Below are 14,398 nucleotides of genomic sequence, written 5' to 3'. Positions count from 1 at the left end.
GAAGTTTAGTGGAGACATGATGTCAATCATTTTGGCTAACTGGTGTAATTATCTGGTTAATGACATATCAAAATTGACTTCATTCACAAAACAGTAAATATAAATACTTACAAAAAATGTTTACCTACATTTTTTGTCATGGTCATTGCCAATAATATATATATATATATATATATATATATATATATATATATATATATATTACGTTAGATATTTATTTTCTGATAGTGTGGTGATACATGAAGTACTAGGAAGTAAGTATTAAGGAGATCTGTCAGGGCAAGGATGTGGTTTATTGTCCTTTACTAGACTAAAGAGAGTAAGTCTAAGCGTTTAAGTAAAAACAAAATTAATATAGGAAAAATGAATAACTTATTAAAGATTGAAAATTGGCCCAATTATAATTGGAAATTTTTTTTAAAGTTTGCTTATTTTTGAGAGAGAGAGAAAGCATGAGTTGCGGAGGGGCAGAGAGAGAAGGAAAGAGAGAGAATCCCAAGTAGGCTCCATACTGTCAGTGCAGAGCCTGATGCGGGGCTTGAACCCACAAATTGTGAGATCGTGACCTGAGCTGAAGTTGGATGCTTAATCTGCTGAGCCACCCAGGCACTCCTATAATTGGAAATTTTGTCTTCTATTTCTTTTGCAATATCTCATTCTCTTCATAGGTGTTAGTGAAAACAATGCTATGTATCCAGGAAACATTCCATACAAGAAATAAAGTTCATGCTCCCCTTTTATTTTTTATTTTTTTCAAGTTGTTTGTATTTTTCTGATTTTTTTAAAATTTAATTTTATCGTTTTAATTTACATCCAAGTTAGCATATAGTGCAACAATCATTTCAGGAGTAGATTCCTTAATGCCCCTTATCCATTTAACCCATCCCCCTCCCACAACCCCTCCAGTAACCCTCTGTTTGTTCTCTAAAGAGTCTCTTATGTTTTGTCCCCCTCCTTGTTTTTATATTATTTTTGCTTCCCTTCCCTGTGTTCATCTGTTCTGTGTCTTAAAGTCCTCATATAAGTGAAGTCAGATGATATTTGTCTTTCTGACTAATTTCACTTAGCATAATACCTTCTAGTTCCATCCACGTAGTTGCAAATGACTATTTCATTCTTTTTGATTGCTGAGTAATTATTTGTTATATATATATATATATATAAATATATATATATATATATATATATATATATATATTTGTTATATATGTGTGTGTATATATATATATACATATGTATGTATATATATGTGTGTGTATATATATATATATATATATATATATATACACACACACACACACACATATATATATACATACCACATCCATTCAGCCATCAATGGACATTTGGGCTCTTTCCATACTTTGGTTATTGTTGATAGTGCTGCTATAAACATTGGGGTGCATGTGTCTCTTCAAAACAGCATACCTGTATCCCTTGGATAAATACCAAGTAGTGCAATTGCTGGGTCTAGGGTAGTTCTATTTTTAATTTTTTGAGGAACCTCCACACTGTTTTCCAGAGTGGCTGCACCAGTTCGCATTCCTACCAGCAGTGCAAAAGAGATCCTCTTTCTCTGCATCCTCGCCAATATCTGTTGTTTCCTGAGTTGTTAATGTTAGCTGTTCTGACAGGTGTGAGGTGGTGTATCGCATTGTGGTTTTGATTTGTATTTCCCTGATGATGAATGATGTTGTCATGCTCCCTTTTTAAAGCCTATGTGTATATTAAGGAAAACGGAACCTCTATACTTTCTTTGCTATATATATATTGAAATATATGTGTGTGTATGTAAATTTATTTATATTTATACATATGATTATTAAAATATTTCTTTGTAAGAACTATTTGATGTGCCTGAGGTTTTAAAATTTTTATGATGTCTCTGTTAGTACTCAGGTTTTATCCTGCCAGTCTTAACATTATATTTAAATTCAAAACACTGAAACATTAGATTTATATTGATCTATACTTGGGCTCACCATACACTCTCATTACATTTATACCTGCTTGTATATATGGTGATTCTTTTTCCATGTTCTTTCTTTTTTGAAAGGTAATCAAAATGAGGAGAGCTGAAAACATGTCATTTAAAAAAATGTATATATTTTTTAAAAAATTATAACACCTTTATTGAGATTCATTTGACATAAGGTACACATATTTAAAGTATACAACGTGATTAATTTTGACAACAGTATAAACTGTTAAAACCATCATTGCAATCACAACAATGAATCGTAACAATGAATGAATGTATCTATCATCCTCAAAACTTTCTCTAGACCCCTTTACATTCTGTCTCCTGTTCCTTTCCACCCTACTCCTATCCGTGAGTCCGACATGATGTCCATCACTACAGAGAAGTTTGTTGTTTCTTGAAGTTGGTATGAATGGAATCATAAACATGCACTCTCTTTTGCCTTGCTGCTTGTGCTCAACACAACACTGTATGCACTAGTCTATTTTGTGTACATCAAGAGGTCATTTGTTAGTAAGTGAGTTTAGCGAGGCTATAGGATACAAGATTAATATGCAAAAACCAATTGTATTTATATGTTCTAACAGCAAATAGTCATTGCTTAATAGTACTCCAACATATGGTTATATCACATATGTTGATAAACATGTCGATTGTTTTCCATTTTTAGCTATTACAAATAAAATTGCCAAAAACTTCAAGTATAGTCTTTATATGGACATATGCTTTCATTTCTCTTGAGCAAATACTTAGAAATGGCGGCTGTATATATACATAGAGAGTATGTGTTTAATTTTTAAAATATGGCCAAACTATTTCTTAAAGTGATTGTACTATTTTGTATTCTTATCAGCTATGAGAGTTTAAGTTGTTTCACATCTTTGCCAATACTTCATACTGTGGACTGAATTGTGTCCCGCCAAAATTCATTGTTGAAGTCCTAAGCCCCCAGCATGGTGATATTTTGAGAAGAGGCGTTTGGAAGATAATTAGATTTAGATGAGGTCATAGGGGTGGGGCCCTCATGATGGGATTAATGACCTTATAAGAAAAAACAATAGAGAGTTTTTGTGTTCTCCCCTTGCTTCTCCCCCAACCTTGTGAAGACACAGTGAGAAGGAAGGCCTTTGTGAGCCAAGAAGAGACCATCACCAGATTCAGACTATACTGGCACCTTGATCTTGAGTTCTAGCCTCCAGAACTGTGAGGAAATAAATTTATGTTTATAACCACCCAATGTATTGTATTTTGTTTATGGAAGTCTGATAAGACTAAGACAGTTGTGATTAATCTTTTTAATTGTAGATATATTAATAGGTGTGTACTGATACGACACTGTGGTTTCAATTCACACTTCCTTAAGGACTAATGATGTTGAACATCTTTCCATGTGCCTATTTGGCAATCATATATTTTCTCTGGTGAAGTGCGTGTTCAAAAAATTTGTGCATTTCTATTTTTTTATTAATTAATTAATTAATTATTTTTTTATAATTTACATCCAAGTTAGCACATGGTGCAAAAATGATTTCAGGAGTAGATTCCTTAATACCCCTTACCCATTTAGCTCACCCACCCTCCCACAACCCCTGAAGCAATCTTCTGTTTGTTCTCTACATTTAAGAGTCTCTTATGTTTTGTCCCCCTCCCTGTTTTCGTATTATTTTTGTTTCCCTTCCCTGTGTTCATCTTTTTTGTATCTTAAAGTCCTCATATGAGTGAAGTCACATGACATTTGTATTTCTCTGACTAATTTCCCTTAGCACAATACCCTCTAGTTCCATTCACATAGTTGCAGATGGTAAGATTTCATTCTTTTTGATTGCTGAGTAATTATTTGTTATACACACACACACACACACACACACACACACACACACACACACGTATATGTACATACATACCACATCTTCTTTATCCATTCATCCATTGATGGACATTTGGGCTCTTTCCATACTTTGGTTATTGTTGATAGTGCTGCTATAAACATTGGGGTGCATGTGTCCCTTCGAAACAGCATACCTGTATCCCTTGGATAAATACCAAGTAGTGCAATTGCTGGGTCGTAGGGTAGTTCTATTTTTAATTTTTTGAGGAACCTCCACACTGTTTTCCAGAGTGGCTGCACCAGTTTGCATTCCTACCAGCAGTACAAAAGAGATCCTCTTTCTCCGCATCCTCGCCGATATCTGTTGTTGCCTGAGTTGTTAATGTTAGCCATTCTGATAGGGTGAAATGGTGTATCTCATTGTGGTTTTGATTTGTATTTCCGGATGATGAGTGATGTTGAGCATTTTTTCACGTGTCTGTTGGCTATCTTGTAGTTTTCTTTGGAGAAGTGTCTATTCAGGTATTTTGACCATTTCTTCACTGGGTTATTTGTTTTTTGTGTATTGAGTTTGGTAACTTCTGTATAGATTCTTTATCTGATATGACATTTGCAAATATCTTCTCCCATTTCGTCGGTTGCCTTTTAGTTTTGTTGATTGTTCCCTTCCCTGTGCAGAAGCTTTTTTATTTTGATGAGGTCCCAACAGTTCATTTTTGCTTTGGTTTCCCTTGCCTCAGGAGATGTGTTGAGTAAGAAGTTGCTGCCGCCGAGGTCAGAGAGGTTTTTGCCTACTTTCTCCTCTAGGATTCTGATGGCTTCTGTCTTACGTTTAGGTCTTTCATCCATTTTGAGTTTATTTTCATATATGGTGGCCCAGGTTCATTCTTCTGCAAGTCGCTGTCCAGTTTTCCCAGCACCACTTGCTGAAGAGACTGTCTTTATTCCATTGGATATTCTTTCCTGCTTTGTCAAAGATTAGTTGGCCATACGTTTGTGGGTCCATTTCTGGCTTCTCTATTCTATTCCATTGATCTGAGTGTCTGTTCTTGTGCCAGTACCATACTCTCTTGATGATTATAGCTTTGTAATATATCTTGAAGTCCGGGATTGTGATGCCTCCAACTTTTGTTTTCTTTTTCAAGATTGCTTTGGCTATTCAGGGTCTTTTCTGGTTCCATATACATTTTAGGATTATTTGTTCTAGCTCTGTGAAGAATGCTGGTGTTATTTTTATAAGGATTGTATTGAATGTGTAGATTGTTTTGGGTAGTATTGACATTTTAACCATATTTGTTCTTCCTATCCAGGAGCATGGAATCTTTTTTCATTTTTTTGTGTCTTCAATTTCTTTCATAAGCTTTCTATAATTTTCAGCGTATAGATTTTTCACCTCTTTGGTTAGATTTATTCCTAGGTATTTTATTGGTTTTGGTGCAATTATAAATGGGGTTGATTCCTTGATTTCTCTTTCTGTTGCTTCATTGTTGGTGTATAGGAATGCAACCGATTTCTGTGCATTGATTTTATATCCTATGACTTTGCTGAATTTGTTGATCAGTTCTAGCAGCTTTGTGGTAGAATCTTTTGGGTTTTCCATATAGAGTATCCTGTCATCTGCAAAGAGTGAAAGAGTTTGACCTCCTCCTAGACAATTTGGATGCCTTTTACTTCTTTGTGTTGTCTGATTGCTGAGGCTAAGACTTCTAATACTATGTTGAATAACAGTATCGAGAGTGGACATCCCTTAGGAGGAAAGCTCTCAGTTTTCCCCCATTGAAGATGATATTAGCAGTGGGTCTTTCATATATGGCTTTTATGATCTCAAGGTATGATCCTTGTATCCCTACTTTCTTGAAGGTTTTTATCAAGAAAGGATTCTGTATTTTGTCAAATGCTTTCTCTGCATCTATTGAGAGGATCATGTGGGTCTTGTCCTTTCTTTTATTGATGTGATGAATCACGTTAATTGTTTTGCACATATTGAGCCAGCCCTGTATCCCAGGTATAAATCCCACTTGGTCATGGTGAATAGTTTTTTTTTTTAATGTATTGTTGGAGCCAGTTGGCTAATATCTTGTTGAGGATTTTTGCATCCATGTTCATCAGGGAAACTGGTCTATATTTCTCCTTTTTAGTGGGGTCTTTGTCTGGTTTTGGAATCAAGGTAATGCTGGCTTCATTGAAAGAGTTTGGAAATTTTCCTTCCAATTCTACTTTTTAGAACAGCTTCAAGAGAATAGGTGTTAACTCTTCTTTAAATGTTTAGTAGAATTCCTCTGGAAAGCCATCTGGCCCTGGACTCTTGTTTTTTGTGAGATGTTTGGTTACTAATTCAATTTCTTTACTGGTTATTGGTCTGTTCAAATTTTCTATTTCTTCCTGTTTCAGTTTTGGTAGTGTATATGTTTCTAGGAATTTGTCCATTTCTTCCATATTGCGCATTTCAGGGCATATAATTGCTCATAATATTCTCTTATTTTTGTTTGTTATATTATTATTATCAATGAGTTTCCTTATGTTTGTGATTGATATATATTTGGATGCTTTCACATTTGGAGCATAAATGTTTACAATTGTTAGGTCTTTTTTGTGGATATACCCCCTTAATTATGATATAATGCCCATCTTCATCTCTTGTTACAGTCTTTATTTTAAAGTCTAGATTGTCTGATATAAGTATGGCTACTCCAGCTTTCTTTTGGTGACCATTAGAATGATAGATGGTTCTCCATCCCCTTACTTTCAATCTGAACATGTCTTTACATCTAAAGTGGGTCTCTTGTGGACAGCATATAGATGGATCTTGTTTTTTTTTTTTAATCCATTCTCTTACCCTATGTCTTTTAATTGGAGCATTTAGTCCATTAATGTTTAGATTCAGTAGTGAAAGATGAATTTAGTGCCATTATGTTGCCTGTAGAGTTGGAATTTCTGGTGGTGTTCTCTGGTCCTTTCAAGTCTTTGCTCCTTTTGGTCTTTTTTCTTTTTTTCCATCTTTTCTCCCCTCCAAGAGTCCCCCTTAAAATTTCTTGCAGGGTTGGTTTAGTGGTCACGAACTCCTTTAATTTTGTTTGGGAAACTTTTTATCTTTCCTTATATTTTGAATGACACCCTTGCTGATAAAGAATTCTTGGCTGCATATTTTTCCAATTCAGGACATTGAATATATCCTGCTACTCCTTTCTGACCTGCCAAGTTTCTGTGGATAGGTCTGCTGCAAACCTGATTTGTCTTCCCTTGTAAGTTAAGGACTTTTTTTTTTCCATTGTGTCTTTCATGATTCTTTCCTTACCTGAGATTTATTTTGTGTATTTGACTATGATATGCCTTGTTGATGATCGGTTTTTGTTGAATCTAATGGGAGTCCTCTGTGCTTCTTGGAGTTTGATGTCTGTGTCTTACCCCAGGTTAGGAAAGTTTCCTGCTATGATTTGCTTACATATCCTTCTACCCCTTTTTCTCTCTCTTCATCTTCTGGGACTCCTATGATTCTGATGTTTTTGCATTTTAATGCGTCACTGATTTTTCTAATCTTTAACTTTGATCTTTTGCCTTTGATTGTTCTTTTTTTCTCTTCATTGTTCTCCATAAATTTGTCCTCTGTATTGGTGAATCACTGCTCTGCCTTATCCGTCCTTGCTGCTATGCCATGCATTTGAGATTGCAGCTCAGTTATGGCATTCTTTATTTCATCCTGACCAGCTTTTATCTCAACAGAAAAGGATTCTAATTTGTTTTCAACACCAACTAATATTCTTATTATCATGATTCTAAATTCTGGGTCAGACATCTTGCTTGTATCTGTGTTGATTAAGTCCCTGGCTGTCATTTCTTCCTGTTCTTTCTTTTGGGGTGAATTCCTTTATTTTGTCATTTTGAAAGAAGAAAAGGAATTAATAAGGTAAAAAAATTAAAAAATTAAAAGTAACACAAAAAAAACAAATAAAGGATGCTAGATCCTACATGTGTTCTGGTCTGGTGGTTGAAAGGAGGTTGATAGATTAGAGAAAAAAAGGGAAAGATAAGAAAAGAAAAGAAGAGAAAAGAAAAGAAAAGAAAAGAAAAAAATATTTGAAAATTTGAAAAAATGAATACAATGAAAGAGAATAAAAGGAAATTATGGAAGTAAAAAAATAAAATTTGAAAAATTTACAAAAAAATAAAAAACATAGAAAAAGTAAAGAAAAATATTTTTAATGGAAATGGAAAATAAAAATAGTTTTTCTCTTCCTGTATTCAAGAATAAGAAAAGAAAAAAAAAGAAAACTGAATAGAAGGACCAGCAAACAGACTGAAGTACAATTGAAATTACATCAGTTTCCCTTAGACATCCAACTATGAAGCACTTTACAGTCCATAAATGAAGCAAGCAGAGAGACTTGTGTTGTTCCTGAAGAAGGGGGTTGGCCCAGTTGGGCGGGGCTTAGTGTAAGGGCTCCATTCTCCACTAGATGGTGCTGCTTAGCTTACTGGGGTGGATTGTTGTGGCACCTGTAAGTGTGTATGCGCAAGCACAGGAGGAGTGAAAATGGCGTCACCCAGTTACCCAGTCTCTAGTATCAGAACTCTGTGCTCTCCCAACCAGCAATCACACACCTGTCCTTTGTCTCCAGCTTCCATCCACTCCCCACTTTTACACTGTCCTTGACCAAGCTGTCAGGTTGCCAGGCGGCACCTCTGTCCTGAGTTTTATCTCAGATGCAGCTTTGTTTCCCAATCCCTGACTTCTGAGGGACTGCAGCTTTGACCTGTTCAGACCTTCTCAGAGAGAGTCTTACCGAGCAATTGCTGGGTGCCGGCCCACCCCCAGAAACGTTTGAGAGACCACACTGCTGCCGATGCCCAGAGACTGTTGTTGGGTGCCAGCCCACCCCATAACATTTCACACAATCATGTAGCAGCAGTTTCGGGGATTACGGAAAATCACAACCCACATCTGGTGCCATGGTTCCCCCTTAACATCCTTGTTCTAGCACCAGTGAATGTGGTTGTTCTCCAGGGTCCACTGAGACAGCCTCTATCAAATGTTCTCCCAGCAGGGGAACCACGGCTCCCCATTTGGTTCAAGAACCCTGAGGACCTCACTCTCTGCTTGTGAGGATTCACCCTTCCCACCAGAGCACCGCCAGGTATCAAGCTGCAGAATTTCAGACTCTGATCTCTCCCTGTTTGTAGTCTTTTTAAAAAAATTTTTTTAATGTTTATTTATTTAGGACAGGTAAAGACAGAGCATGAAGGGGAGGGGACAGAGAAAGAGAGGGAGACACAGAATTGGAAGCAGGCTCCAGGCTCTGAGCTGTCAGCACAGAGCCCAATGCAGGGCTTGAACTCACAAACAGCAAGAGCATGACCTGAAGTTGGCTGAAGTGAGCTGAAGTCTGTCGCTTAACCAACTGAACCACCCAGGCACCCCTGTTTGTAGAGTCTTAATGGAATTTAAACCCTCTCCTTTCTCCTTTCTCCATTTTTCGTTCAGTCCCTTACATACTCTTTCTTTTCTCTCCAGCTGCTTTTGGGCGGGGGTCAGGATGCTTTCCGTTATCCCCCCATCTCCATCCTGTCTCTGCAAGCAAAACAGCTCCCTGCCCTCTGCAGCTTTCTCCCCCAGTTCACCTCTCCACACTGCATACCTGCTGACTTCTCTGGTTTAGGTTGTGCAGATTGTTGTGTTAATCCTCAAGTCAGTTTTCTAGATGTGCAGGATGGTTTAGTGTTGATCTGGTTGTATTTCAGGGATGAGAGATGCAAAAACAACTTCCATGCTGTTCCTCCATCTTGGCCCCTCCTCCACATTTGTGCATTTTTAAATTAGGTTGTTTGTGTGGTGCCTGTGTGGCTCAGTCGGTTAAGTGTCCGACTTCAGCTCAGGTCATGATCTTATGGTTCATGAGTTCGGGCACCACATCAGGCTCTGTGCTGACAGCTCAGAGCCTGGAGCCTGCTTCGGATTCTGTGTCTCTTTCTCTGCCCCTCCCCTGCTCATGCTCTGTCTCTCTCTGCCTGAAAAATAAAATAAACATTAAAAAAAGTTTTTTAATTAGGTTTTTTGTTTTCTTATTGTTGAGTTTTCGTGGTTTGTTGTATATTTCAATACAAATTCCTTATGTACATTTTGCTAATTTTCTTTTGCATGGTAGCTTCCCTTTCAGTTTTCTTAGCAGTATGTTTTAAAGAGAAGTTCGTAATTTTTGAATAAGTGCAATTTATCTTTAGGGAGTATATTTTTGTGTTGTATCTAAGAATTATTGCCTATGGGAAAGTAAAATGATACAACCACTTTGGAAAATAGTCCAGCAATTCCTTAAACAATTAAACATAGATATATTTCATGATATAACAATTCTACTCCTAGATATAAACTCAAGAGAAATGAAAAACTGTCTACATAAAAAGTTGTACATGAGTGTTTATGGCAGCACTATTAATATTGGTGAAATTATGGAAACAACCCAAACTTTCATCAGTTAATGAATGAATAAACAAATGTATTTTATCTGTACAATGGAGTATTATTTGTCCATAAAAATAAATAAAATACAAACAAAAAAATGGATGAACCTTGAAAACATCATGTTAAGTGAAAGATTTCATAAAAAGTCCACATATTATATGATTCTGTTATTATGAAGTATTCAGAATAGGAAATTCATAGAGACTAAAGTAGATTAGTGGGTGTGTGGAGATAGGAATGGGGCTCATATTTAAAGGGTAAGGGGCTTCTTCTTTGGTAAAGAAAATGTTCTAATATTGAATGTGGTAATGGTCACACATTTTTGTTACTATACAAAAACCTATTCAATTATAAACTTTGAGTGAATTGTATGATTGATATATGAATTATGGCTCAAGCAATAAAAAATCATTATATAAACAAGGCTATACTTTTTTTTCCCATATTTTCTTCTAAAACTTTTATAGTTTTATCTTTTACACTTATATTGGTTAATTTTATGTGTCAATCTGAGTAGGCCATGGGGTACCCAGGTAAAGGATTGTTCTGAGGTATATCTATACAGTCTCTGAATAAGATTAGCATTTGAAGAGAGATGGATTTAGAAAAGTAGATTGCCTTCTCCAATGTGGGTAGGAATCATCAATTCTGTTGAGAGCCCAAATATACCAAAAGATGGGGAAGGAGGGATTTATTCCCTTTTCCCTGCCTCATTGCTCAAGCTGGAAATCTTATCTTCTCTTGCTTTCTGACTGGGATTTACAAAGTCAGCTCTCCTAGTTTTCAAGCCTTCATATTGTGTTTCTCAGGCTCCATAATTACACGAACCAATTCCTCATAATCAATCTTTTGATTGTACATATACAATCAATATGTATACATATATACATGCATATGTATGTATATAATGTTCTGCTTTTCTGGAGAGCCCTGATTAATACCGATTTTCATATTGGGAGTAGGGTTTGAATGCACATGGAAACATTCCCAGTAAACCTGCTGGATCATATGGCTCAGTAGCAGAAAAGTTTGCACAGCAGCCTGGACTTACTGCAGAGTCTTCTCTTGTTCTGGGCCCCACTCAAAACTAGTAACAATAAATGGGCTGAGGTAAACCCACATTAGAAATATGTTGCCTCCAAAAATCGAAAGAGGCCCACTAGCTGCTGTGCCTCCTTCTTAGTTGTAAGCAGGGCCAGTTGCCGCAACTTATCCTTTACCTTGGAAGAGTTATCTTTATATGCCCCACACCACTGGATTCCTAAAAACTCACCCATGTAGAAGGCCTCTGAATTTTAGTCGGACTTATTTCCCACTCTGACATGCAAATGTCTCACCAATAAGTTGAGTATAGTTGCTACTTCTTGCTCACTAGGTCCAATAAGCATAATGTAATGGAGAAATGTGATATCATATGTAAAGGAGAGGTAATCAAGATCCTTGCAAACTAAATTATGATATAGAGCTGGAGAGTTGATATCCCTTGAGATAGGATAGTGAATGTTTTGCTGGCCTTGCCAGCTGAAAGCAAAGTGTTTCTGGTGGGCTTTATAAACAGGTGTGGAAAAAAGGCATTCGCCAGAATACCTACATATCAGGTACCAGTGTATGTTAATTTGCTCAAGCGGTGACACCATATCTGGTACGGCAGCTGCAGTTAGAATCATGAGCTGTTTAAGCTTATGATAATACATTGTTGTTCTCCAAGATTTATCTATCTCTGCATAGGCCAAATCATAAAAGTTTAATGGAAATGTGATAGGAATTACCACCCCTGTATCTTTCAAATCCTTGATGGTGGCACTAATCTCTGCAATCCCTCCAGGAATGTGGTATTCGTCTTAGTTTACTATTTTCCTAGGTAAAGGTTATTCTAATGACTTCCATTTGGCCCTTTCTATCATAATAGGAACTAAGAGGTCCTCACTCGATAGGTCAGGGAACTAATGTGGGGATTCTGCCCGTTGTTATCTATGTTTATTCTGATTATGCATTCTGGATCTGGGAAAGTAACTCAAGATGGGTTTGAGGACACATTGGACCCACTGTGAGATGGACCTATGCTAAAATACCATTGACCATCTAACCTTTATAACCTTCTACTTGATTGATGGGCCACAGTGACATTTTTGGTTTCTTGGAATTACTTTCAATTCAGAGCCAGTGTCAAGTAATCCCCTAAAGTCTGATTATTCCCTTTTCTCCACTTTACAGTTACCCTTGTAAAAGATAGTCTTTGGAGAAGTCTGGAAGAAAGATTAACAGTTTAAAGAACTTTTCTTCTTCAACATTGACTTAGCTATTTTGGATCTTTTGCCTCTCTATATAAACTTTAGAAATAGCTACAAAATAACTTCCTGGATTTTGGTTGGGATTGCATTGAATTTATGGATCAAGGTGGAACAACTGACATATTGAAAATACTGAGCTTTTCTGTCCATCAACATGGAGTATTTGTCCATTTATTTAGTTCTTTGTATTTAGTTCTTTAGTTCATTTGTTTAGTTCTTCTAACAAAGAAGAACTGTAGTTTTTCTTATATAGATATTGTACATATTTTGTTAGGTTTATACCTAAGTATTTAATTTGGGGAGGATGCTAACGTTAATGGTAATGTTTATAATTTAAAATTCCACTTGTTTGTTGCTGGCATAAGAAAGCAATTGACTCTTGTATATTAACCTTGCATTCTACAACCTTACTAGAACCACTTATTAGTTCCAGGAGATTTTTTTTGTTTGTTTATTTGTTCTGTTTTTGTTGTTGTTGCCATTGTTAATCCTTTTGAATTTTCTATATGGATAATTATGTCATCTACAAACAATTTTATTTTTTTCTTCCCAATGTAGACACTTTTTATCTCATTTTCTTATCTTATTTCATTAGCTAAGAATTCTAGTACAATAGTGAAAAGGAATGGTGAGAAGAAATATTCTTGCCTTGTTCCTGATCTTAACAGAAAGACTTCAAGTTTCTCACCATCAAGTATGAAGTTAGCCAAAGAGTTTTTGTAGTTTTTTTTTTTAATTAAGTTGAGGAAGCTCTTCTTTATTCCTTCTTAGTCTGCTGAGAGTTTTTTATCATGAATGAATATTGGATTTTGTTAAATGCATTTTGTATACCTATTGATATGATCATGGAGTTTTCTTCTTTAGTCTGTAATTTTGATGGATTATATTATTACATTTTAGAATGTTGAACCAGCTTTGCATATCTAGAAAAGTCCCACTTGGTCATAGTGTATAATTCTTCTCATATGTTCTTGGGTTTGATTTATTAATATTTTGTTGATGGGTTTTGCATCTATGTTTATGAGAGATACTGGTCTCTAGATTTTTTTTCTTGTAATATTTCTGCCTGTAATATTTTTGCTTATAATATTTTTGGTATTAGGTATTTTGGTATTAGGGTAATTATGGCCTCCTGGAATGAGTTAAAAAGTAGTCCCTGTGCTTCTACATTCTGGAAGAAACTGTAGAGAATTGGTATAATTTCTTCCTTAGATGTTTGGTAGAATTTGTCAAATGTTTGATAGAATTGAATATGGTGCTTTTTGTTTTGGAAAGTTATTAATTAATGGCTCAAATAAAAAAAATACATATAGACTTATTAGATTATCTATTTCTTCTTGTGTAAGCTTTTGGCAGATTGTGTCTTTCAAGAAATTAGTCCACTTCAGGTAAATTATTAAATTTGTGGTCATTCAGTTGTTCATAGTTAAGATGGCAGAGTAGAAGGAGGATCTTATGCTTGCCTTGTCCCTTGAACACAGCTAGATAAATACCAAATCATTCTGAACACCCCAAAAAATTGATCTGAGGACTGACAGAACAAACTGCACAATTAGAGGGAGAGAAGAGGTCACATTGTGGAAGGTAGGAGGTGCAGAGATGTGGTTTGGGGGAGAAGTGGATCACAGGTGCTGCAAAGAGGAAGGAGCCCTGATCATGGAGAAAGGTGAGAGAGAGAGAAAAAGAGAACAAGACAGAGCATAGTGGACAGGGGGTCACACAAGGAAAACACTTCTCCAAAGCCATCGACTGGGAAAACAAGAAGGCCTGATTATCATGGGTTTTTACAATCAGCAGAGCTCAAAGACTGGAGTTTTAGAAGTCCATACTGTGGCTGGTGTGGA

This window comes from Neofelis nebulosa, chromosome 3 (assembly GCF_028018385.1).
Source record: "Neofelis nebulosa isolate mNeoNeb1 chromosome 3, mNeoNeb1.pri, whole genome shotgun sequence".
Taxonomy (NCBI): domain Eukaryota; kingdom Metazoa; phylum Chordata; class Mammalia; order Carnivora; family Felidae; genus Neofelis; species Neofelis nebulosa.
This window is presented reverse-complemented; position numbering follows the sequence as displayed.